This window comes from Cavia porcellus, unplaced genomic scaffold (genome assembly GCF_034190915.1).
Source record: "Cavia porcellus strain 051 isolate PalLab524CR breed Dunkin Hartley unplaced genomic scaffold, mCavPor4.1 scaffold_27, whole genome shotgun sequence".
In the NCBI taxonomy this organism is placed as follows: domain Eukaryota; kingdom Metazoa; phylum Chordata; class Mammalia; order Rodentia; family Caviidae; genus Cavia; species Cavia porcellus.
Window position 1 is genome coordinate 42,777,509 of NW_026947510.1, and position 25,363 is coordinate 42,802,871.

General features: G+C 34.0%; 1 long non-coding RNA gene across 1 annotated transcript in view; it reads left to right on the top strand.

Moving 5' to 3' along the window:
- LOC134473443 (uncharacterized) overlaps positions 1-24,506 on the top strand; it is an 84,842-nt gene extending 60,336 nt beyond the window's left edge. Inside the window, exons 3-4 of the long non-coding RNA XR_010043645.1 lie at positions 22,170-22,252; positions 23,540-24,506. This is a non-coding gene — a long non-coding RNA (uncharacterized LOC134473443). The remainder of the gene's footprint in view (positions 1-22,169; positions 22,253-23,539) is intronic.
- Positions 24,507-25,363: the final 857 nt, after the last annotated feature.

The window sequence follows — 25,363 nt, forward strand, 5'->3', positions numbered from 1 at the left end:
GTGTGTGTGTGTGTGTTTGAGTAAACTGAATTCAGTCTTCCATGGATTCTCAAACTGCAAAAAAGTGTTAAATTTTGCTTCTAGATGTTGAAAACTTAGATAGCATTAAGAAGAATTTAACAAGCTCATTTTATTATGTATAGAACTTCAAAAAATGAAAAGAAAAACAAAACGCCCAAATCTTTCATTTTTAATCTGTTACAATCTAATAGCAAATTTGGAAAGTGATGAGCAGACAAATTACCACATATTGTGGAAAGTATTATAGTCGTAATGTTACTAACTTTAGTGGCAGCACATGAATGGAGTTGGGAGTTATGGAAATGTTTTGGTAAGACATTCCAATGATTATTATACTTAAAAATGTCAAAACAAGTGAGAGTGAGTACTTTTTTTGTACATGAGGGTGAGACCTAAATTAATATGTGTTGAAAACTGTCTTGTCACCTTATACCCTACCTGAATGCTATATGTACTCAATCAAAGCAACCTACATCAAATTTCCAATTTACTCGTAATATCCTAAAAAATAACTTTGAAAAAAGGGGAAGTTGAGGTTCACAGTGAGTGATCTAGCTGAGAAATAATATGTTTTGGATGTATGTAATAATTTTAGAAGAGGAAAGATGTGGTCAGGGCTGGAGCACATTTTAGAGATCAAAATGAAAAAAGCTTGAAGGTAGGTTGGAGGTTTAAGGAAAAGAAATAATGGAAAGAAAAAATGAAAAATAACTTTTAAGAAAGTTTGGTAGTATTACAAAACTGATAAAAACAGAAGAAACAAATATTGTAAGCGATTTAAAGGTTAAAAGTCATTGTGAGCCATGTAAATTTTAATATGTGTGTGGGATGTCCACAGAGCCATATCAAAGCAGGCCTTGATGAATGAGTCGGAGAGGAATCAAGCCCAAAGACATAGCTTTGGAAAGCACTGCATAGATGTCATCCAAAACATGGGGCTCAGAGTATTTGAAAAAATGTACAAATACAAAGAGGACATGATGCAATTCAAACAAAGCTAAAAAATCAAATATAAGCTTCTTTATAATTCTTTGTAGAAAAGCTTAATTGCATTTTTGAGCATTTTTGCAACTACTGTGTGGGAGATTAAAAATGGTCACCTTGTAACCCAGCTGAACTGAATCAGCACATTGCTGCATATGGAAGACCCACCAGAGGGTAGCCAAGAGCATACAAAGAGAACTAGAGGATAAAAGTGAGCGCTATTGACTCTCCTGGAGAAGTATGCCATGCTGGGAGGAGCTTGCTCAGGTCCTTGCTGTTGCTGATGATGGCTGTGGTTCCTTTTGTGGGGAACTCTGGCCTTGAGTTTCCCTTCCTGGCTCCAGTGCAGATCCCTTGCTCCCTGACACAGATGATTCATCCTGCTAGCACAGACTTTGTAACTTCCACCAATGACCTTTGGGCTTTCCCAGTGCAGGTCCTTGGCACAGACTTGCATGAGACACTGTTGTGGGCTCTAGGCCTCCACTTGGATTCATGTGGGACATTGCCATGGGATCCAGGCCCTCAGCTCGATTCTTTGGGTCTCTAGCGTGTGGACAGATCTCTCATACTCTTTTGCATTTGACATTTTGAATGAATATTTTAGAATAATCCTATTAATTATGTGTTCTGTATTAAACCTTTTCCCTTGTCAAGGTTGACTACCACACTTTCCTTATAGGACCATGTATATTAAACATTCAACACAAAATCTTTTTGAAATACTACTAGGAAACACTATATAATGACAATTTTGTAACCATATAGTTATATTATATAGATAGATAGATTGATTGATAGATATGTATTTCAAACACATATATATGTTTCTCCATATCATCTGTAGATGACTGAAGGACTGGTTCTAGGACCCCCACCATGGGTACTAAAACTTATAGATAAACAAATTCTGTATATTAAATATCTTAGTAATTCCATGTGATCTATTGGCATACTCATACATAATTTAAATTATCTTGAATTACTTATAACATCTAACATAATGTAAATGCTATGTAAATACTTGTTACACCTTACTTTTTAGGAGCTAATAATAGGGAAAATGTCTGTTCTTGTTCAGTACAGATACATCTGTACACGCCTAACTAAATAAAACATGAACAACTGTCAAGCTGAAGACAATACTCAACAACGAGTGCTGAAGAAAAATCAAGGAGCTGAGAATTGGCCTAAGATATGCATAGGTTGTATGCACATCATTGTTTTCCCCTGAGTGTAGTCTAGTTCTTGACAAGTAGCTAATTCAAGTTTTGTATTTTTGATTGGGCATATGTTGAATCTATGGCTACCAAACTGTGGATATAAAAAGCCAAATATGCAAAGGCAAGTTGAGTAATTTAAATTTTAAATAATTTATATGAAAAGTAACATCTCAAAATGAGACTTTTTGGCCTCATATATTGATTTACTGAAGTCCATCACTCTTCAAAGATAGTTTAGGTTTTCTGCTCCCTAAATACATGATGGAAAATATTATCTCCACCTCCTAAGTTAGACTGCCACCTGTTACTTGCTTTGACCTAGGAAATCCTGTGGAAATTACTTTTGTCACTTTAAACACAATCTTTAAACAAGGCAGTGTGATTTATCTTTAGTCCACTCTGGTAAATGCACATTAAACATATGGGTGAGTTAAAATAGCAGAACTTCTCCCAATCCTCTTGTACATTACATTACACGTAATGTAAGCAATAAACACTGGGTTTATTAAGGTGCTGATAAAAGGTTTATTTTTGTGCTGAATCTGCCCTAATATGCACCAGCTATTAAAAATATTCTGAGTAGCTAATTCTTCCTCTGCCCCTGAATCCAATTTCAGAAGAAAAGTGAGTTTTTTAGTTTCTATAAGCTTATATGAACTGTCCTAGTTCTGTAATTAATATACTTATGACTGTATGCTGTCCAGAACATTATTAAATGAAAAATTTTCCTGTCCTTTAATTTCCTGAATTGGAATTGAGAGTCTCATGGGGAAAAGTGTATGGCTGAGTACATTTCCTTTACGTCTTGTGTCTGTACTTCTTTCTGTCCTCCTCCTTGTCGTCTTTCTGATTGTGGGGTTGCACTTTAGGATGGACAGAGTTGGATGGGAAGGAGGCCAGCTTCAAGGTTAAAGTTGCAGATTGCATGTCTGGTTGCTGTCCTGTTGACTCTTCCACGTAGAAATGTCTTGCACCCACATAGCTTATGATAACTTGCTGTTAATTCCTTTATGAAGTTAAATAAACCAATTTATGGTTTATAATCACTTTCTTAGAGCCAAGTAAATCCAATATCCCATTCAAAAAGAAGCATCTCACTTTTTTAGGGAATCCTCTAGGATAGTATCAGAGTTCAAGATGAATAATTTCCTCTTGTTTCACCGCAGTCCTCAGGAAACACTCCCAGCATGGGAGTACACGGGGCAGGTAGCTACTAATTTCTGTGATGGTCAGACATGCTAGAAGGTCGTTCTGTCCAATGTCTCCCAAGTTACAAGGAAATCATTAATCTAAGTAGCGTGGTAGATTCAAGGTCTCAATTCAGATGTAGAGTGGGAAGCATTACCCAAACCCTTTGACAGTGTTCTCTAATAAAATCTGGTGTGTCAACAAAATGTAGCCAATCTTATTCCATTGTTGTGTAGGAGAAGGCCAAGCATTAGAAATCCATTTCTCCAAACTCTCTATTGCATAATTGTTGTTCACTTTGCTTTAGGATATATGCATCAAGCTGGGCATGGTGGCCTACGCCTGTAATTCCAGCACTAGGGAGGCTGAGGCATGAGGATCTTTGTGAGTTTGAGTCCAGCTTGGGGTACAAAGTGAGCTCAAGGCCTGCCCGAATTGCATAGAGAGATCCTGTTTCAAAAATACAAAAAATAAAATAAAATAAAATTAGGCTGTGTGCATCAGTCAGGTGGTCTCAGCAGAAACTGAGGCTAAAATAAATTTATTTTTAACATGTGATGGCACATATTTTATTCCCCATCTTCATTTTTTTGTTATTCTTTCATTTTTTTTTCATTCAACTGAAGTTCAAATGACTACTTTGATCAGATTCTGTTTGAAAGTCTAAAGGAAATCCCATGAACTTTGTAGTTTCCTTTTTATAATTATGATTAAAATTTTTTTATTTAAAAAAGTTAACTGCTTTGTACCAAGATAAACTAAAAATAGTTTTAAGTTTCACACTACTCTTTTGAATTGCAAGTCTCAAAACAATGTGCAATTAACTGAAGTTGTGTTGTACCTAATTCTACAGAAAAATGACACAATAAACTTTCTTTTAAATTCAAATAAAAAAATTATAAATTAAAAATTTCATATCCAGAAGAGATCATAGAGTCTATTCAGCAATTTGACCCTAATGAAAAGGCTAAATTATTTGTTCAACTCTATGAAATTGATTTACACTAGAATTTAAGTTGATTTACAGAACTTTTCTTTGTACAGTGATGTTTAGTATTTGTATAAAACTGCAAATGTATCCCAGAATTCATTAAAAAGTGTAATAGGTTGAATATAACCACAGCTTTCTTGAGAGGATCATTGAAAAATAAATAATATTCATGAGCATTAAAACTATAAATAATTATAACTTTAAAATTATTTTTATCTCAATTTGAAGATGCTTAATGCCTTTCATACATTTAACGATGCATCACATTACTTCTCTGGGCCTGAAATTCTGTCTCCATTCCCCAGATTATCTTGCTTCTCCCTTCATAGGGTGAGTAGATGTCATTATTAGTGTTGGTGAATTTTGAAAGGTGTCTAGATGGGAATTTCCATCATGATTCACCTGGCTTTTCTGACTCTCTTAGACCCATGCGTTCTTGTGGGGCAGGACAGGAGAAATGAGAAAACACAGGGCCAGGGCTGCCACTGTGTTTCCATTAACCTGAGTGGTCCCTTCACAACCTCGGAAGTGCAGAGAGTGAATGATGGCCCAAGTGGGGCAGGACAGGTCGATTCCGTAATTTTTACTCACTGTTTCTCTTCAGCTCTAACTGGCTATTGATTGGATGAGCTGCAGATGGGTAGCACCTCTGGGACCTTAGAAGGACTGAGAGGAAATTCACTCCCTCCACTCTGTAACACCTCCAGGCTCCCAGAGCCATTCACTTCACAAAGAGAGTAAAACAAACCTTAACAATGAAGTCATTGGAAGACAAATAAATCTCATTCTTCAAATGAGAGAAGCAACACTCTTGAAGGCTTATTTAAGCTTTCAGAGATCCCAGTTATATATTTACAATTTAAAACACAAATATTCTGTAGAAGCTCATAGTTTTAAGGCAATAGAATTGTTGTGTATTCTTCAGATTATTTGATTGAATCTCTTAAAAGATGTGAAAACTGAAGCCCACAATTAGAAATCCATTTACTCCAAGACTTGGGATAAACTGGAGTAATCTTGAATTTCTAATTCCGTCTTACAGCCTCTATTCAAAGAAGTGTTTTCTTAGCTCTAACGGAAAGTCTCTAATAGAGAGACAGTCTCTATCCTTATGTTGTGTCATGCTATAACACCTAAAATTAATGTAGCCACCAATTCCCAGTGAGAGGCTACAGATGTCAGGCTGGTGAAATGAAAAGAATCAAGGACTTTTGACATTACCAGACCAGTGTACCAATAATGAAGCTCGCCCTACTTCTGGAACCTCTGCTTTCTAAGACTAAAAATTTCCTTAAGCTTTCAGAGCATTTAAATCGGGAATTCTTTTTAGCTTTTTTTCCCCCCTTCTTCTTTCCTCTTTTTCCAATGGAGAAGCCATTCAGATCACTGAAAGTGATACGGAACACCATGTAGTCCTTGAGAAAAAGGAGATACAGGTTGACACTCTTAAAGGCCACCAGTAGTACTAGTAAAAGAAACTCAAATTAGCTGTGAGGAAAGCTTTGTCAGCCAGCATCTACTACTGAAATAAGCTCACTACATCAAGAGACTTTTAAGGGATGATATTCTTTGGGACTGGAAAGACTAGAGAGATTTATTCAATGACGTTAACAGTTTAGAAGAGAAAAATAGCATGTGGATCCCTACAGTTTTAACATGTTCTTCTAGGTAATGTGTCTCTGAAAAACATGATTTTTGTCCCCTGAAAATTTGTTTTGCTTGGAAACATGTGACAATGCTGTAAATGGGCACAGTTTTGGTGATACAAATTGAGCTTGGTGCTATTGGTATCTAGTAGGAAGAGCTCTGGGGTGTTATTAAGAACCCTAAAATGCACAGAATTGCCTCCTCACACACATGCAAAGGAAGCACGCATGCAACAAAGAATTACATGGTCAGAAATGTTAATCATTTTCAAGGTTAAGAAACTTTGATCTTGTTCATCCACTACTTACATGAATTTCATGTGTCCTGAATTTTTAAACACTATTTTAAACACTATTTTTTTTAAACACTATTTTATGTCAACAGAAGAAATCACTCAAATAGAAAATAAGTATTTTGATTAGGAAGTTTTGGGTTTCATTTATACTTTTTACATATCAGGACTGTGTCAGCACTGTATCTCTAATGTAGTTAGTTACTATTACTATCCAGTAGAGCATAATCCTGTCACAGACTTGCTACTAAGGTCACTTAGAGACTGAAGCCACCATGAAAATGTAGAGAATGTGCTTTGCCTATTCTTCTCCGCACATATTTAATTCATTTTTAATGTTTTTGGGGGAAATGAGAATATTATATTTTCTTGTTTTCCTGGCCACCTGATAGATCACATTATTAATTCTGCCAAATTTTGTGTGGACAGATAAGATAGCATTTAACTTCCATTTTGAGACTTCTCAATTCTTTCTGACATAGTGGCCTGCCTGCCAACCTTCTATAAAGTGGAATTTTATCCTCAGAATGAACCTTACTTAAGCAAGATGACTATGGTTTGAAGTCACTGAAACTATGAGTTGTGTTTTATGTCAGCCTTCTAAAGTTCAAAGCTAAGATCTACTAAATGACAAATTTTATTTTCCGTGTTCACTCTGATCAAGCTGGTGTCTACTACAGTGATTATCACATAGTAGGCTAATTAATATTTTTAGAATAAATTAAAGAATTACAATTTCAGCAAAGTAAATTCAGGAAATTTTATACTTCTGGGACTGAGTGGACCATTTTCTGTCATTCATTATGAACTGATGAAAGGAAGGACTGTGCATTTTTAGGCTAAAGCAGTAGTGATAAATAATTCTCCTTCAATGCAGCCCGATCTAAGTGAGAGAAGCCTCGAGAGAGTTTCTACTAATTTGAGATATTCAACATACTTTGAAAGTTCTTGAACAGATGGATAAATGAGTACTTAATACTACTGGGACCAAAGACAGATGTAGAAGGGGAAGGTAGATTTCAGAGAAGATACTTACTGCAGTGCTGCCAGGCACCTTTGAAGCTTTCAAAGAAAGATGATGCTTGAAGTGCTAGCTCATCCTTGTTACTCACCCCAAAACACTTACTAAATTTGAAAAAAAAACATTGATAACAACGTGGATGTACACACACCTGACATACAGATTAAAGCCTGTCTAATCTCTTTTGACAAGTGCATTGGCTATCTTTCCATTGTTGGGACCAAGTAACTGACACCCAAAACTTAAAGGAGGACAGGTTTATTTCTGCTCATTGTTTCAGGGGATTTGGTCCATGGTTTGCTTGATCCAAGGCAGAAGCAGCATGGTGGAAGCATGTGGCAGAGGAAATCGGCTTAAACTGGAAGCATTCAGATAGCAGAGAACAGGAGAAGAACCTGAGAAGTAGGGCCAGGGGTCAAATGTGGTGATGACATTCAGGTAGTCCCTGCCTTCTAGGAGCCCATTCAGCTACGAACCCTCCTTTCCTTCATGGCCATTTCTACAGTATGTATAATTCATCTACTGTTATATATTAGCATGTTCATATGCTATAATTCATATACTAAATGTGGGTTAGTTCTCTGATACTATAGAATCCACAAGCCAATCACCTCTCCAGGTTTTTCCAACTCCAGTCAAATTGATAATCAAGATTGATCAACACAACAGGAAATCACATGGGAGTACCATTTGCCACTTATGTCAGTGCTGTAAATGAGCCCTGTGTATATTTGCCTCATGGAAGATAACAGTAAGTGCCCATGGTCACAAAGAGAAAGTGGAAGGAGTAGAGGAAATTTTTTAAAAGAGCATTTAATGAAATATTAAAAAGATTTTAAAGCAGATATCTTTGAGTCTGATAAACTGTGATTTTGCTCTAAAGTTGTTGACAAGTTCCTGAAGTGAATAAGTGGTCATTAGAGACAGTCCACCACTGAAGGAGTAAAGGCAGGTGTTGACTGAGCTGGTGTGTTATTGGAAAAATAAAAACAGCTTTATGTCCCACTCCGGTATGCTGAGAATCTTCAAAGAATCCACCCCAAAGAAAAACTGTGGTCTTTACTTATGAGATACTCACATTTAGGAGGGTTAAAAAGACAGAAATTTCAGCCTGAGATAAAAGCAATTCTATGGGGAAGCATTAGCTGAATGGAAGTTCAGAGTGTTTACACGTAGGATGAGATGGGGTCCAGGAACATTTCCTGAGAAGACTGCATGGTGCGAACTAAAGTTTTAAGGATGAGTAAGAGTTACCCAAGCAAAGAATGTGGGAAGTGCATTCAGGGCAGTTAAGCAGCATGAGTTAAGCACAGAGCTGTGAAGCAGCATGGTGCATGAGAAAAACAGCAAGTCATTTGATTTCAAGTGCATAAAGTAACAGGCAAGACATGGCAGGAGTTAAGGTGAGACAGTTAGATAGGTCATGGAGGGTGCAGTATATAATACCATAGCGTAAGGATTTTATAGGCCCCAGGGTTTCACAGATGGGTTCTAAAGCAGGCAAGAGGCATGATCAGATCTTATCTTAAATGAAATATTAATGGTAATTTCATGGACGATGGATTGGAGGAAAGGGATACTCCAGGCTATGACAGCAGTTAAATGCCCATTGTTACATGCAGAAAAGAAGAGGATCTAAACCAAGGGTATTAGGACATGGTTTGAGGAAAGATGTATAAATGACTCAGATGTATAAATAAATTTAGTAAGATAGGAAAAATTTTGACTAGTGTTCTAAATTTTGTATTTAGACAATTGTTCGATGAATAGAATAGACTATAATGGAAGAGGAATCATTAATGGAGAAAGATAAGTGCATGAAAATATTTAGCAGAGAAAAATACATATATAAATCTGAACTTCAGTGCAGATATTGACATAGAAATACAGAAATGGAAGTCATAAGTACTAGGTTATAGTTAAAACTAGGCAAGTGTAAAATGCTTTCAGGTACTGTGTACAGAATAAGGGTAGCAGCAGATCAGTATTGAGAGATTTTTAAGTAGTGGGCAAGAGAAGAGAAGGTTCTATAGGAAATGGAGAAAGAGAAGTAAATGAAACTGGTTTCCTTTAACTAAACTCAGAGGGACCAGTGATGGTATTGACACTACTCTGGGAGGTAAAGAATGGTGAGAAAAAGATCTAGTGAGTTAATAACTAGGAAGTTATCCGTTCCTCTGATAAAACAGCTTCACTGCAATTATTACAAGCAGTATATGAATTATAGCATACTGTAGAAATGGCCATGAAAGAAAGAAAATTTATCTTATTTCAAGAAATGCAAAGAGCTAAGACACATCTGATGGCAATAAGGGAATAAAGAGGGGTTTGTGCACCATAAATTTCAACTACTTTTCTTTCTAATTATTTTTTCCATGGAGAGAAGTTATTTACAGAGATTATACATTTTTTAAAGGCTAATGAGAAGGATAGAAAAAGGAAGATGGGCTAAAACCCTGGAGGATGTTTAGAAAATAAAAACAGATGTCGGGTCATGATTGACGATGAAGAGGAGAATGTAATCTTGTCAGAGGTGAGGGAAAGCACAGGAAATCTGAATGAGAAGGACCAAGGTCCAAATCATTCATGTCTTAACAATTCAAGTTTTCAGCAGATGCTCAGCTATAAGAGCAAGGGGAGGGGAATGAAAGGCCTTAAGGATAAAGGTGAAACAGTTGCTTAAAAGGTGGAAAAGAGATTTTATTAAAGAGGTAAAAGATTGTCAAGTATCTGGGACACTGAGACTGAATATTATACAGTTATGGTGCCATGAATGTTCTCATGCAGATACTTCTAGCAACATTGAGTACCTACCTTACAGTGGAGAAGTGGATATTAGAATTAGCTCACAGATGAAATTTTATAAATTAGACGTTTATAAAGCTTAGGGTACAAGGCATAGTGGTTACTGGTAAAATAATTCAGGTGATCAGTAATGAAATCAGGTAGCCTGGTTTCTCTAGCTCAGCTGCCAAAAGGGAGATGTGGTGGATGAGGAATTCACTTTCTACAAAGTTGTTTGGCAAAGGTAGTGACAGTGAACCATTTGTGGTTAAAGTGCACATACCAGCACTTAGATTCCAGATGTGGATAAAGTTTTGCTTGGCTTCAGTGTGTAACCATTGATTATAATGGGATATGGATTTGTTGCTGTCCTCCTTTTATGGAAAGAACAATAATTTGGAGAAGTTAAATGATTTGTCTGTGTTTAAACAACTACTGAGTCTGAGAGCTGAGATTTGATCTTCGTGCTTTCAAACCTTCGGCATTTTCATTAAATCATATTGTGCTGTCTTATGTGGATTTCCAAATAGTGAAATAAAGGAATGCATTATTTACAGAAGCTTATGCTTTTTAATCCATTAGAAGATCGATTTAATCTTGTCAGCATTTGTCCTAACTACATTGTTTTGTTTACAACTGAATATTCATGTTTGGTTTCTTTGAGTCTTAGTATTTGTTTTGTAACAGCTTAAAAATACTGGTGTCCTTCTCATTTTGGAGATACACAGCCTAATAACGTTTTGTTTGTTATAACATCTGCAGCACATAAGTGAAATGTGCATTGGGTTCAGAATTACATATAATTACCTAACGTGGTACTGTATCAAAAGTGAGTCATTTCAATTCAAATTATTTAATGAGATAAATATTTTTATTTTGACAATAATCTTATTCAATTGAGTTATTAAATTGTTCTTTATTATAAAGTACATACTGGCTTGTCTTTAAAATCACAGGCATCAAATTAACGTACTCATTCAGCTTTTTAGATAATTAAAATGTCTCAGCTTAATAGCAGAAGGTTGAATCAGAACTCTGAAGTTTTATTTAGGAAGGCATGAAAGCAGTTTTTCTTTAGTGACAAATTATAAAGTTCTTAATACCAATGTTTATACATTCCATCGACCTGAAATGTTTTAAAAACTCATTCCTTAGACTTTATTTCCATTTGTAAGAATCATAGTTTTCCCAAATTTGTAAATATCCTTGAATTTCTGATTTGATGTTAACTATAAAATTTATTTATACAGAAGCATGCATTAAATATAGGAATATTAAATACATTTTCTTTTTATTGCAAATTTGGCCTTGTTTGTGACATTTTTATATTCTAATGATTTTTATGATTTACTTTATGCTGCAATTCCTATTTTTCAGTTAATGTAATGGTAATCACAGTAAAAGTAATGGATTAAAAATATTTTGAAACCAAGTTTATTTCCTTATGTATTTTCAAGAGAATTCAAATAAAATTCTTTATTGTAGTAGCCTAACTCACGTATAAGAAAGCAATGCAAAAACATGGCTAAACCTTTAAGTATTAGGTCATTAAAAATCCATTCTTGCCTTCCTGCCCATTACTACATCTCTTTTCCAGACCTGTCACCCATTTCATTTAAGCACTTAGCTCTCCTCTAATGAATGAATTGGCATTTCATATTACCTTATTATCCTATAAAACAAAATGCATACTCAATAACATTAACGGTAATTTCTCATAAAGACACATTATCGATCCAGGAGCTACCTGTAAGCATTGAAAATTGCAGCCTGCACACAGAGCCTTTCACATCTGGGCCTGAAGAATTAAAGAAAAATTAAATTTGACAGCAGTAAATTCACAGGCACAATCTAGGCCCCAATTTATATGCAAAATGAAATGCTTTATGAAAATTTCTTCTATTTTCTCACGGAGATTTGGGAAAAGATTTCACTAGATGCTTCTTTCTTTAATATCCCTCCACTTAAATATTATACTGCAGCCACTGCAGACTCCCTTTGATGTATAAATAATCAAGTTAAATTATGTGCAGCAAGGAGACTAGTGCTCTGCCATTCTTATTTTACAAAGTAATTTCTACCCTAGAGGGTCAAATTTCCCTGACAAATTCTTAATTACTATGTTGCAACAGAAGCAGAATCTATTTGTGCATAAATCCTGGGCATTCCCATGTGGCAAGTAACTAATATTACCAACCATTTCACTTGGCCTGTTCACTGAACTCCATAATTAGATAATACTTTTGATGATGGCACATTTGAAGTCTTAATCCATTTAATTTTTTATGAGATTTTTTTAATTTTAATAGGGATATGTTAGTGACCACTGCCTATTTAAAAATCATTAAAATTCTGTCCACAGCAGTCATAAAGATTAAAGATTACTAATATGGCATTCATAACCTTGCTGGTTTTCCAGAAATCCAGGGCTTAAGGTAAATGTTAAAGGTCATTTAATATGTTAGTCACTAATTATAATCCTTGGTAATAGGTTCCTTTTCTAATTATCATGATATAAAAGTTCTATTGTTTGGGTCTGTGCTTCTCATTTTCATATTTAGCTTTTTTGGGGATGAGTAATCCTGGAATTAAGCTCCTGAACAGTGATGAAAGTAGGTAATGCTTGATGATTAAGTGGACAAAAGCTTATATTTGAGTGCCGTATGATATTGTACCTTGAAGTTACTTACAAAAGACGCAGCGTCTGTTTTCTAGGACCAAGTTCAGGGAAAAGGTCATGGTAAGATTAATGCACACATATTTTAATATTAAAATATGACAAATTCGACAACAACCTTTTGATACATCTTCCAAAACATTAAGAAGAAAGATTAAACAACCTAACACAGGAAGAAGACATTTCCAAAAAGTGGACTACATGTTGTCTATCTGTAATCTAACAATAAGAACAATGTAATTCAGCAACAAATTTCTTGTTATTTCTTGAAACACAAACATATATAAACATACACAGATGTTATGAACTAGAGTAATCACCTGAGAAAATCTCTAACTACCTTTTCTACTAAGGTCTTATGAAAATGATAAGCTAAAGCTATGTTAGACTAATTGTAATCCGTCAGTATTTTGGTCAGTATTTTTTATTACATTCAAACTATCCTGTCATTTTCTATCTTATTAAACATTTGTTTAGAAGCTATTACAATTCATCATTTTTGAAAAATTTCCACCCAGAGATATTTCCTTAATGATTACTTTCCATCTTTTAAAAATGATTTGTATTTTCTGCCACTTCAGTTTTATTCTTTTACACTTCAGTCTTTGAATTTGTTCCTGCAAGAAATCTCTTGGCAAGCAACTAATACAATGTCAATGTATCTTCAATAGTTAGAACTTGTTATGAATCCTAACAATATTTTGTATGAACTCTATCAGTAGATGTATGTTGACCAACTAATTCATATATAATTATTAAAAATTTGCTTTGTTTCATATGCAAAAATATTCCTGTCTTTTGTGAAATGCTTATTATAATTACAGGAGATATATAATGAGAATGATCTATCTACTATCTATCTATCTATCTATCTATATAGATTAATTAGTTTGTCATCCATCTTATGTTCAAAGTAAGAAATAGTAAACACAATTAAACACAGGAAAGCTAGACACAAATAGGAATCAGGAAGAGGTTGCTATTTTAATTGCAGTGAACATAGAAAAGAGAAAGTAAAAGATCTTCCACCGAGAAAGTGACCTTTGACTGAAGGCTTACAAAGAGACTTGGGTATATCTTCAAGTAAACCACAGGCACTTGGCTCTGAGGCAGAGGCGTGTTGTGTTAGAGGAACAGCATGGAAGTAATTGTGGTCTGAAGGAGCAAGTGAAAGAAGACTATTAGTTGATCTGTTCAAAATAGTGTTGGTGCTTCAAATATAAAGATGACCTTCATTTCAGACTTTTATAAAAACGCTTAATTTTTTCCTTTATGGGTGGGAAGCTCTATGAGTATCCCAAAAAGTAGTGTAAATGTATTGGGTTTAAAAAGGCTCTCTCTGGTTCTGGATTGGGAATCTGCTAGTAAATGAAGAAGGGAGACCAGTTAAGGAAATTTAGACATCATTAATAAAAATATGATGGTCGATTGGATCAAGGGATCTTTCCAGATACTGAAAATAGAACAAAAACAAATAGCTATTAGTTTTGAAACAAAGCAACTGCCAATAATGACCCAAGAATTTTGATCTTTAGTAACATGGATCTTATTCATAAACTCAATAAAATCATTTCTCATATATTTTATAGTCATGCCGGAAAGAAGTGTATTGAAGGGAGATACAAGTAACCGTTTGGCTTACAAGTATATATATGTGTGTGTGTGTGTGTGTGTGTGTGTGTGTGTGTGTGTGCGCATGTGTGTTTAATCTGTTCCTCTAGTGAACACTAATGTGGACATTGAGAGTGATGATTTTTCCCTTATGCACTAACATAGTGTGAAAAGTGTTGTTTACACACTGAGAGTTCCTTGGCAGAACAGATAGGTTCCCAAAAAGGCCCAATGGCTTGAATGCAAGAGGTAAAAGTGGTCTAGTTTTATGGCGGTTAAGACACAAGCCATAGCCAGTCTCTGCATGGGTCCTGGGTTTGCAAGGTTTTAACTTCATTTAGTAACAAAGACAGGAACTCGAGTTCTCCTATTGGCTTGTCTCACTATAACACTTGAATTCTTCTAACGATTAAAAATAAAAATCAGAAGTTAAATTCTTTATTTAAAATGGTCTCTAAGATACTCCTTGCACAAGCTCCACAAATGATATAGCTGGTCTTGGTTTTGTGAGAGGAAATGTTTATTAGTGCATGGTGTTCATTCGGAGTTAGTTACTCTGCATGGAATGTGCAGAAGAAGGTGTCAGACTGCTGCACAGGCCTGAGAAAGCTGCTTTCATCACCAGCACCCTTTACATCCTTACACACTCTTGAAAGACATGGACTCTCACTGTCCTCAAAGTGGCGGTGCATTCTCAAAAGGATGCCTGTACAGAATTCTCTCTGTATCTACCAGCATCAGGCAATGATTCAGCGTCTCAATACTTATCATAGGTCTCAACCCAAGCTAAAACATTTGCTGCTTTGTATGCATGTTCAAAATACACAGAGAATAGTTAAAATTGTTAAAAATTACACTAAAAGGTACATCACCATCAATCCTACCCAAAACACTACCCTTGTCCCAAATACTTTCCTTCACTTCTAACGTAGTATCCCATCATTTTTGTCACTTTCTGAAGTAGTTCTAGAACAGATAGGTGTGTTCGAAGTGAGGGTTCATTTTGATGGTGATTAAGGACAATATGCCTTTTAGTGTAGTATTTTTTGAATTCAGATATTTTCTGAGGGCTGGGGATTTAGCTCAGTGTTATAAGCACCTGCCTTGCAAGCATGCAGTCGTGAGTTCAATCCCCAGTACAGATAAAAAAAAATACATTCAGATATTTGCTATAATAAAATCATATTTTATCCAAATAAGAATAAAATCAAGGCCATAAAGGAACCCAGATAGAAAAGAGCATTTATTGTCAAAAGAGTAGCATTTAGGCCTCACCTCTATCAATTAACAGGTTTGATTTATGGCTTATGCATTGTCCTAGAAGGACACAAGATAATAACACAAATTAAATCTTTTTAATCAAAATAATAATGCAAATGCATATTTTTCTAAGTACTATTAACATAAAACAGCCTTGAAATCTAAAGGTTTTACATGTTAGTTGTTTTTCTTCAGAAAAGCATAAACTCTTAGCAACTTATTCTCAAAAGCAACAAAAATTTTAGCTTTCCGGGGAGTGCAGGAAATTTGCATTATTTGAATAGATTGTTACTGGTTTATCCTTCCTGTTAGTAATCTTTTTTTTTTAACAGTAAACTTCTTTTCCCAGAATTTTTATGGCTTTCAATATAATACTACCTAGTGTATTTCTCTTAATAAAGGCTTTTACAGAGCATTTTAGGATAATTTCATATATACTTCACATTGATAGCTTCTTATATTCAAATAAGAAAATGAAGAAAGTTTGAATCCTCACTCATGCCAGCAATCATAAAAAGAGGTTACAATTTTATTAGTACACATAACACTTCATGTTACTCAAATATATATAGCACCGATCTTCAATTCAGGCTTACACCCTTCTTCTGTAAGTAGAAAGAGAAATAAACCAATCTCAGGTTTGAATGATGAAAGTCTGAAACTTACCCCAAATTCTTGTGTAAATCAGACTTTTAATCTCATGATGGGTCTGGAATTTTGGAGAGGATGATCCATTCCACATAACATTGTTTATGCTTATTTCAGGTTCTCATTTTTTAAACTGAAGTCTTAAGATAAGATTGAATGCCTAAAATTAAAATGTGCTCATCATTTCAACTTCTTCTCTTCTCTAGCTGTTCTTTTTCATATAATGCTTAGGGTCACTTTAAAAAACACTACATCAATTATACAGAAAGAGATTTGTCATTGTGCCTCTGTAAACTAGCTCAGAATACAATTGGATAGGTGTGTACATCTGTATTTATGTGAAACTTATAATACTAAACAAAACTGTACACATGTGGACATACAAAATTGTATATATATGCATATATATATATATATATATATATTATTAAAGTATGATGTTGAAAATTGCACTGAAACCAGGGACTTCATCTTCTCTCTTTTATGTTATAATTTTAGAGACGAGGTCTTCCCAAGTTACTAAATTACCTAGTCTGGGCTTGGAACTTGTGATACTCCTGTAAAACTCGTAAAGCAGAGATAATATATAGTTCATTGGTATTTTAAAATACATTAAAATCCCATCTTTGGTATCCATTACCAAAACAGAGGACTATTTTAGAGTGTTGCTCTGGTAGGAACAATGTGTTCATTGTTGTTTTAATTTCTTTTTCTTTTATTTCTTCCCCACCCAATTGTTAGAACTGCTCAGTTAGAAAAAATCTATTGAATTTCCAATTTAAAAATTTTAAATGTCATATTACTAAATTGAAATGGTAAAAAAGGTGCCTGTCCTTAGTGTCTTTCTTACTGAAAAACCTACACCAAACATTAACTTTGCAAAAGAGGGGCAAAAAAAATGTTTATATATTTACATATGATATTGCTGAGGCCTCTGAATCTATACCTTGGACAACAAAGAGACAGTAGGAGAGAGAACTTATCAGAATGTAGGCAGGAAAGTAACTTTTAGCACAATTATATCGACTCACTTCATACTCAGAGTTGGTCCTATGATCAATTAGCTCAACTTGAGAACCTTGGAACATGTGGTCTACCCCTCCATAGCTGTTAAGATTTAAAGTCATGATCACAGCACTTGAAAAGAACAATTTCCATTCATTTGGCTAATCTGAAATCTTAAAATAGACCCCATAAAAATCATTCCAGAAAAATGAGTATCTATTTTTAAGTGCTTCAGGAAAAAAAAAATAGCCCATCTCCCCCAGTTTATCAGCCCTGACCAAAAGAAAAATACTTCCTAATTTTAAAACGGGCATTTAATTCTGTTATTTAATCATATACTTTATGCTGGATCTTAGAGAAAATGTGAATTCACTTCTAACTCTAGAAATTTTCTTTCTCTTCTTCCTTGTCTTTCTGTAAGGCACAATAGGTCCAATGCTTGCAAATCATCTCACATCATTCTTAAAATGCAGCTACCTGCCGATAATACCTTGAAGACACAATAGAAAATCATTAATTTCATTTTATTTCAAATATTTTAGCTTCTTTGCAGATAACTAATGATCTAACATTTTCTAATATTGGGGACCACATTTTTCTGACTACTTCTACATTTGACCATTTGACTTAACCTTTTCAGCATCATCATTATATTTCTACCTTGAATTCTTATTTGAAAATTACTTCTCTTAACTCTGAAACATTCTCCCATATTATCAGCTTAGTATTAGAAATTTATCAAGTTCCCAAAGTTTTCATTCTCCATATAAATCTATAGTCATTCAACAATCCAACATTATATGTCTATTGAGAATTGTGATTTCTTATTACATTATACAATGGATGCAACTTTAAAATGAGCAGCTTTTTTTTATTTTGTACACATTAAGAATGTGCAGTGTGATGACTCGTTTATTGCATTTGTTTCAGAGTAAGAATTCCAGATAATAAATAAAGCATATAACCAAACTATAAGAAAGTAATGAGTGCTGAATGGGTGAGCCAGAATGCAGTAAATAAACAGGGCAAATTCTAATGTGAGTGAAACCAAAGAAGGTTGATTGGAAAACAGGAAGCAAGGGAGAAAGTAAGGAAGGTGGTTAGAAATGAATGGATTCTGTTAAAAACAATTTAGAAGAAGCAGAAAGTCGAGTGGATGAAAGATAGAAGTTATGCATTAACTCTTGTGTCAAATGATGTTTTCTAAGACCAGAACAAAATCTGTGATTGGCAGTTTCATTCTGGATTTTCAAAGACATTATTCAGTAATATTTTCTGGGTAATTGAATATGGTATGTGAAAAAAGGAGTCCTGGTTCTTCTGAATTATTTTTAACTTCAATAACTGAAAACGGAATTTTCACTGAGATAAAAAGCACTATAGGTAGGAGCAGTTCAGGGAGGTCAGGAGATCAATTTCCAACAGGCTTAATTGGGAAAGTCCATGAGATTTTCAAATGGAAATAACACGTTTCCATTTCAAGAGACAAGTTTGAGCATCAGACTAAATATAGTCAAAGAGGGCAGAAAAAGAACGTAAATATATTCTCTGGGGTATTCTAATTTAACATTCTGGACCCAAGTCAGAGAGAAGGATTTTGACCCAGTATTTCAGGATCTGTTTATAAATCAAGATGTAAGAGCCAGGTATGTTGGTGCATTCCTATCATTCCAGCACTTGGGAGGCTGAGGAAGGAGAATTTCTGGGATTCCAGCAAACCCTGTCTTAAAGTCTGATGTAGACTGAGAACTCATCACTAAATTTATGAAGATGCCAGAGTAGTTGCTGCTGGTGGGAGAAATTTCTACAAAATGGGAGGTAAAGGTGGTTTGTTGATTAGAGTAGATTAAGAGAAAAAATGAAAAGAGAAATTTACAACCTTCCAAACTGTTCATATTAATTAACCCCTATTTATTTTGCATTTTTATCAGTTATTACACTGGTTTCTGTTGTTGTTGTTGTGTGTTTGTTTGTTTCTGTTTTTTGGTACCAGCACTCAAACTCACAACCTCACACTTGCCAGGCAGGTGCTTATGCCACTGAGCTAAATCACCAGCCCTAGTCATCTCACTTTTAATTAACACCATATATAAACATTAAAGCATTTTATTTTTATTGATGGTTTAAAATCTATTTTATTAGCAACATTTTTATTACTGGGGACTACTGTCAAATCATTCCTCACAAGAAAGGATTTTTCTCAATCCTATTCCTATTTGTGAATAGGAAATTTGTGAATATTTTTATATTTTTAAATCTAAATGTCATGTTACAAAATTTATAGTAACATATACTTATTTCCCTTTAACTCAGTAAAATCATTCAGTTCTTATAACAACCAAATGTACCACATTTAAAAATAAGCACAACACACTAACTTGTCTTGGTTTATAAATAGCATTACTGTTACACTTCAAAAGTATTTGAGTATTTAAGGACTCAAATTGGATAAAACAAACCATACTACTTTAAGAAGCCTCAAAATACATGTATATTTCAATATAAGTTGTTCAACATAGTGTTCTCTCATCAATGCAATATTTAACACTATTTTAATATGCACGAATTGACCATTTTTGCCATTATATCCCAATTAGTTAGACTATATCCTAAAGAACAAAGGAATAAACTCAGCCATTCAGAGTTTTCAATTCTAAGAATAAATCACTTCCACAATATTATCTTGCCCCAGACTACAGATTAAATTTGCTAGTAACTTAAATAATAAAATTCAGTTCAAATATTCAGAGACATGTCCACATTTATTATTTCAACTGTTTAATTTTCCTCAGGGTGCATGTATTAATTAATTAATGTTCCGCCCTTCTTATGTGATGACTTGCTTAAAAATGGTAGAATTATTAATAAAGAACATTTCCTTTGCTTTAGCATATTTAGGGCAAAGACCAAATGTTTGAGATAGTTCAGCTTCTTTTAGTTTATGACAATTCTAAAAGAGCAGGAAATGTATGGCAGATACATCATGAAAGATAAAAAATGAACCTGAGTAAGAAAGAACAAAATGAACATAAACCAAAAAGAATTTTTAGAAGCCCACTTTCTTTTAAAATACCTGAAGAAATATAATCAAATAATAATGATTAATAAGAGTAAGTTGATGCAGGCCGTGAGGGGATGTATCTGTAATCCAAACCAGTACTCTGGGTAGCAAGAGCAAATTTTCAAGTTCAAGAGTTGTCTGTGATTTAGTGAGACCCTGTTTCAAAATTAATAATAATAAAGGGATAGAAAGTTAACTCAGTTCAAAAGCCCTAGGTTCAAGCCCCAGGCCACCAAAAAAATAATAAAAAATAAGCTGGGTGGAATCAGAATTTCAAAATCAATATAAATGATACAAAGCCATCCACTACAAGGAAAACTTCTGTTTTAATACAAAAATAATTATTGTAGCTAAGGGAATTATATACCTTATTTTCAAAAGTGTACTGGTAAAAGTTGGAGTTGTAGAGAACATTCATTATTGATTAACATTGAACTGTTGATATTTGTATATTATCTTATGCACTGAAATAATCACCATTTGAAAAACTTTAGGTTCTGTGATTTTGGTTACTCTTCCATCTTTTGTCCAGTTAACTGTATAACAATTCTCCATACAGATGTATATATCAAGTATTTAGGCATAGTAAGCAAAGAAAATGTGATAAAAGTAACACATTATTATATCAATGATGCTATAAAATAAGACAAAACATATGTTTTATAGAATAAAGGAACTGTGGAGGCAAAAAGGTCTATAATTTTAAAAATTTGTAATGTAACTCTAGATTACGAATCCATTAACATAAATCAAGGACTTCTTCTTACCAGATGAAGGGAACTAACCCTTTGCTGGAGCAAAAATTAAGTGCTTTTGCTTTGAAACCCTAAGGAAAAGAACAGTAAGGAAAAAGAAAAAGTTGATATCTTATTTCTGAAGTTTCTTTCCATTCACAAAGCTTTCACAGGTAATTCTCTAGTTGGCCAGTGTCACACAGACTTTATACCAAAGCTAGATAAACGAAGTGAAAAACTGATTCCTTCTGTGGAGAGCGTAAGCAGTGTGCAATATGCCAAAATCACATGGCTCAGATTTCTACAAACTAGCTCAGTTTTGGTGATTTTAGATATGTAAGCTTCAATGATTTTCTATGTCACCTTTACTCTATAATGTAAAAAGAAGATTCTATGATGCATAACTAGCAAGATCATTATACTATTTCTTTGCAACCCCCAAATTCAAACAGGCTTTTCCTTCAATATCAGTGTAGCAGCAGATGTAATCACTCTCCACAAATGTGTGGAGAACAAAATGCTCTGGCATGACATCTGAACCTACCTTTCATTTCATATGTAATCACCCATCATTTCTCATCAGCTCTGCTTGTCTAGACCAACAATATCTCCCTTCTAGACTATCTTATTAGTGTTCAAATATATTCCCCTTTGTTGACATTTTCACCTTGTAGTTCATATATTACATGATATCTAGATTGTCACTTAAAATGGAAATAAACTTAAAATGTCACCAATGATTCCAATCAACAGATTTTTCCTTCTTCTTTTTCTTTCTTTTTTCTCCCTCCCTCCCTCTTTTCCTTCCTTCCTTCTGTCTTTCCTTTCTTTTTCTTTCAATTTTATTTCCTACCTTTCTAGATGCAGTTTCTTAAGACTTCTTTAAACTGCAGTTGTCATTTAGACTAGCTTCACATTTACAAAAATGTGAAAATATAGTAAACAGTTCCTACATTATTTTTATCCAGTTCCTATATTTACTGATATTTTTCATTTTTATTTTTTTATAATGCCTGAACCAGTAATGCCAGACTACTGTTAAAGAGCACGGCAGAAGGACCAGACACAGGAGAACTGCTCACGTCATGGTGGCCAGGAAGCAGAGGTAGGGCTGATCTGGGGAGAGGGCTGTGAAACACATTATGAGCTGGCCTCCTCACACCAGGCCCCACCCTCAAACAGCATATTCCTGGTTGAACTCACAGAAGGATGAATCCAATGACCAGCATGGCGTGCCCATGATATAACCAACTTCCAAAAGCTCTCTGACTCTGAATGCCTGAGAGTTTATTTAGAGAGCCTACAATCTTGAACTCAAATCATTTAACTGGTCCACAGGTTAAAAGCATTAGGGACACCTGCATTAACTAAAATTACATGTTTTACTTACATTGCAATTTAACTTTAACATAAAAAGATAGAAGTGACCTGAAGGTGTAGTTTAATGCAAAAGACCTAGGTTCAGTATACAGGACTAGAAAAAAAAAAAAAAAAATAGATGTAAGTTTGTAAAGCAAATCTCATTGCTTCAGATATTTGGGCACCTCAGAGTAGACCAAACACATGATTTCCATCAATGTTATTTGCTACATTTATTGTAAAAAAAATTAGAATAATTTTCTCTTTATCATCCATGTATCCTTACCTACCTTCCTCCAGTCTTTCTCTATCCCTTCTCTTGACCTAAGTTGAACATCTACGGTTCAGAATATTTTACATTATATAGAATTCATGTTTATGAAGTAGATTTTTTAATGGGAATGTCAGATGAAAACATCATTAGAAAATAATAAAATATTAAAAATTTAAAATATCCTTATGAAATTTGAATATACATACACAAACAGATGGTTGTAAGGATTCATTAGCTCACTCTTGAGCTCTTTAGGTTTCTGCCTGATGTTTGGGTAGTAAAATAAATCAGTTTTGGATCTCAATAAAATTATATATGGCTAAATTTCATAGATCTTTGAGATTAATGTAAAATCCTTAAACTTGGTCTTAGAAGGCCACATGTACAATGCCTACAATTACTTTGTTTCTATCAATTTAATAATAATAATAAATTTATTCACTCTTCAAACCATCACTTAAATATTAAAATCTTTGACTACATTTTTATGCATGAATAATTATTCCCTTTAAGCAATAAATATTATTCTCAAATACTTCTTTTAAAAAGCTGTGTTTGAGATGTAGGCTTGGAGGATCTTATAATATCCAAAATTATAGAGCACTAAAAATATCTAATTATAAAAACATTTTTCTGACATCTTAGACCTTTAATAAGGAATATCATCTTTTCTAATTTAACTTATGTGTAAAAGCATCAACATCTCAAACATGAAAACAGGACTACATTTCATAAAGGTTACATTTATTTTCACATCAGGAGAAGAATTAAATCAATAGTCATATTTGAAAGAACAGAAGTTGGATAGTATATTCCACTGGGTGAAGAAAAAGAAGATACCACAGGTAAAAGTAGATGTTAACACACTAATGATCATTTTTTAATAACAGAAGGACCTTTCGGTGCAAAAATACCAATATATTTTTTTCATTGCTGTCTTCTCTTTGAGCTAACCTTTGAATGAGAGAAACTTCTGCTGATGTCAAATGACCACAAGGATATTAACAACTGGACTTGGAGCCTGCCGGCCACTGTTGGGTACATCTCCTTTACCAAACCAGCTTTCTTCACTGCTGCCACTGACCTTGCAAACAGCTCCGACAAAGGTCGGAATGGATTCATTGATCAGCTAGACCAAGCATATGACAGTCTGTGCCTTAATTGAATCCCAAAAGGGGGCAGACTGGGTTTTTATTACAGAGGCCAGCCGATAGCACTCATTAAAAGCTCCACAGACTGTGTGGTTTACTAATTAGTTTATTATACAGACACCTTGACGATGGGCAAAGTTGTCATTTTGCCCTTTATCGCACAGGGGATGTTGTTAAAAGTTTAATCAGCTAACACTGACCAAGTTAGCTTGGCAGGCTGTGGATGGTCATTACTGAGGTCACTCCTGCTGTAGAAATTCTGACAGGGTCACAGCATGAACTTACAATAAAGAGAGTGTTACATAAGGTAAGAACTCACCTGAAAGGGACCCAGAAAAGAGATGTGCTCTGTGGGGAGTACGAAACAGATGGGCTGTTAGGACAAGTGAATCCTTTTAAAGTTTATCTTTGCCTGCCCTGTTTAACATATGCTTTCTTAAAAGATGGGGCTTACAACAACCACTTTGATGTGTTCATCAAAAATAGGATCAGTAGTAGGTTTGTTTTTATGTGTACATTTTGAGTTTTTGGTCAAAAGTACATCTTATAAAAATTACTCTGCCATGATATATTTAAATTTTATGTAGCTTCAAATGAACATTCTGTTGTAGGTTATTATTATTATTACTCAAAATACCACATAGATTACTGGTCAGTCTTCTAAGAAAACTCTTTATATTACCGACTGTTTTCCCATTTTTTTCTGATGGATTTTTTTTAATTTCCTAATGAATTGCTTTCAAAGAAAATGTATATTCTCTAAGAAAATTTTTTTCATTCATCTGTACAAGATTATGAAGTAATATATAAGTGAATTTGCCTAATGCAACTGTTAAAGATTCAGTAGTGACATGTAACATTATATTGAATTAAAAATTATTGATCAATTTAAAATACAGGAAAGACATAAATTGGTAAAATGTTTACATGTTTATTTTTTAACCAACAGAATAATCTCATTCTGTACTCTTAATAGAATTGGTCATATGGTCAATCTTATTTATTTGTTAAGCCAGTTCCAAATAACATCTTTTATACATGATTTTTCTGAATTTACATAAGATAGAATTTTACTTTGTAACATATCTGATTAGGTATTTCAATAACAGATTTTAACTACACACATGGATTATTGACAAGTTTAGAAAGACATGTTACAATTTTTCTGTGCATTGTCCTTGAATATTTAAGTTTCTAGAGATCTCCATAAACCTGAAATTTAGACCCTGTTCATTCAATGTATCAGTTGTTTTGATCCTTTGAAATTGATGCTTTTACTAGTATATAATCTTATGTTATTTTCAGCACTAATTATCATATCTGAAATATGAAGGCTTTGTGATAGTAAATCCATGTGGGTTAAATAAGACAAGAATGTGTTCAAAGTACACATTTATTTTTGATACAATAAACTTTTTAGTTTGACCATGTT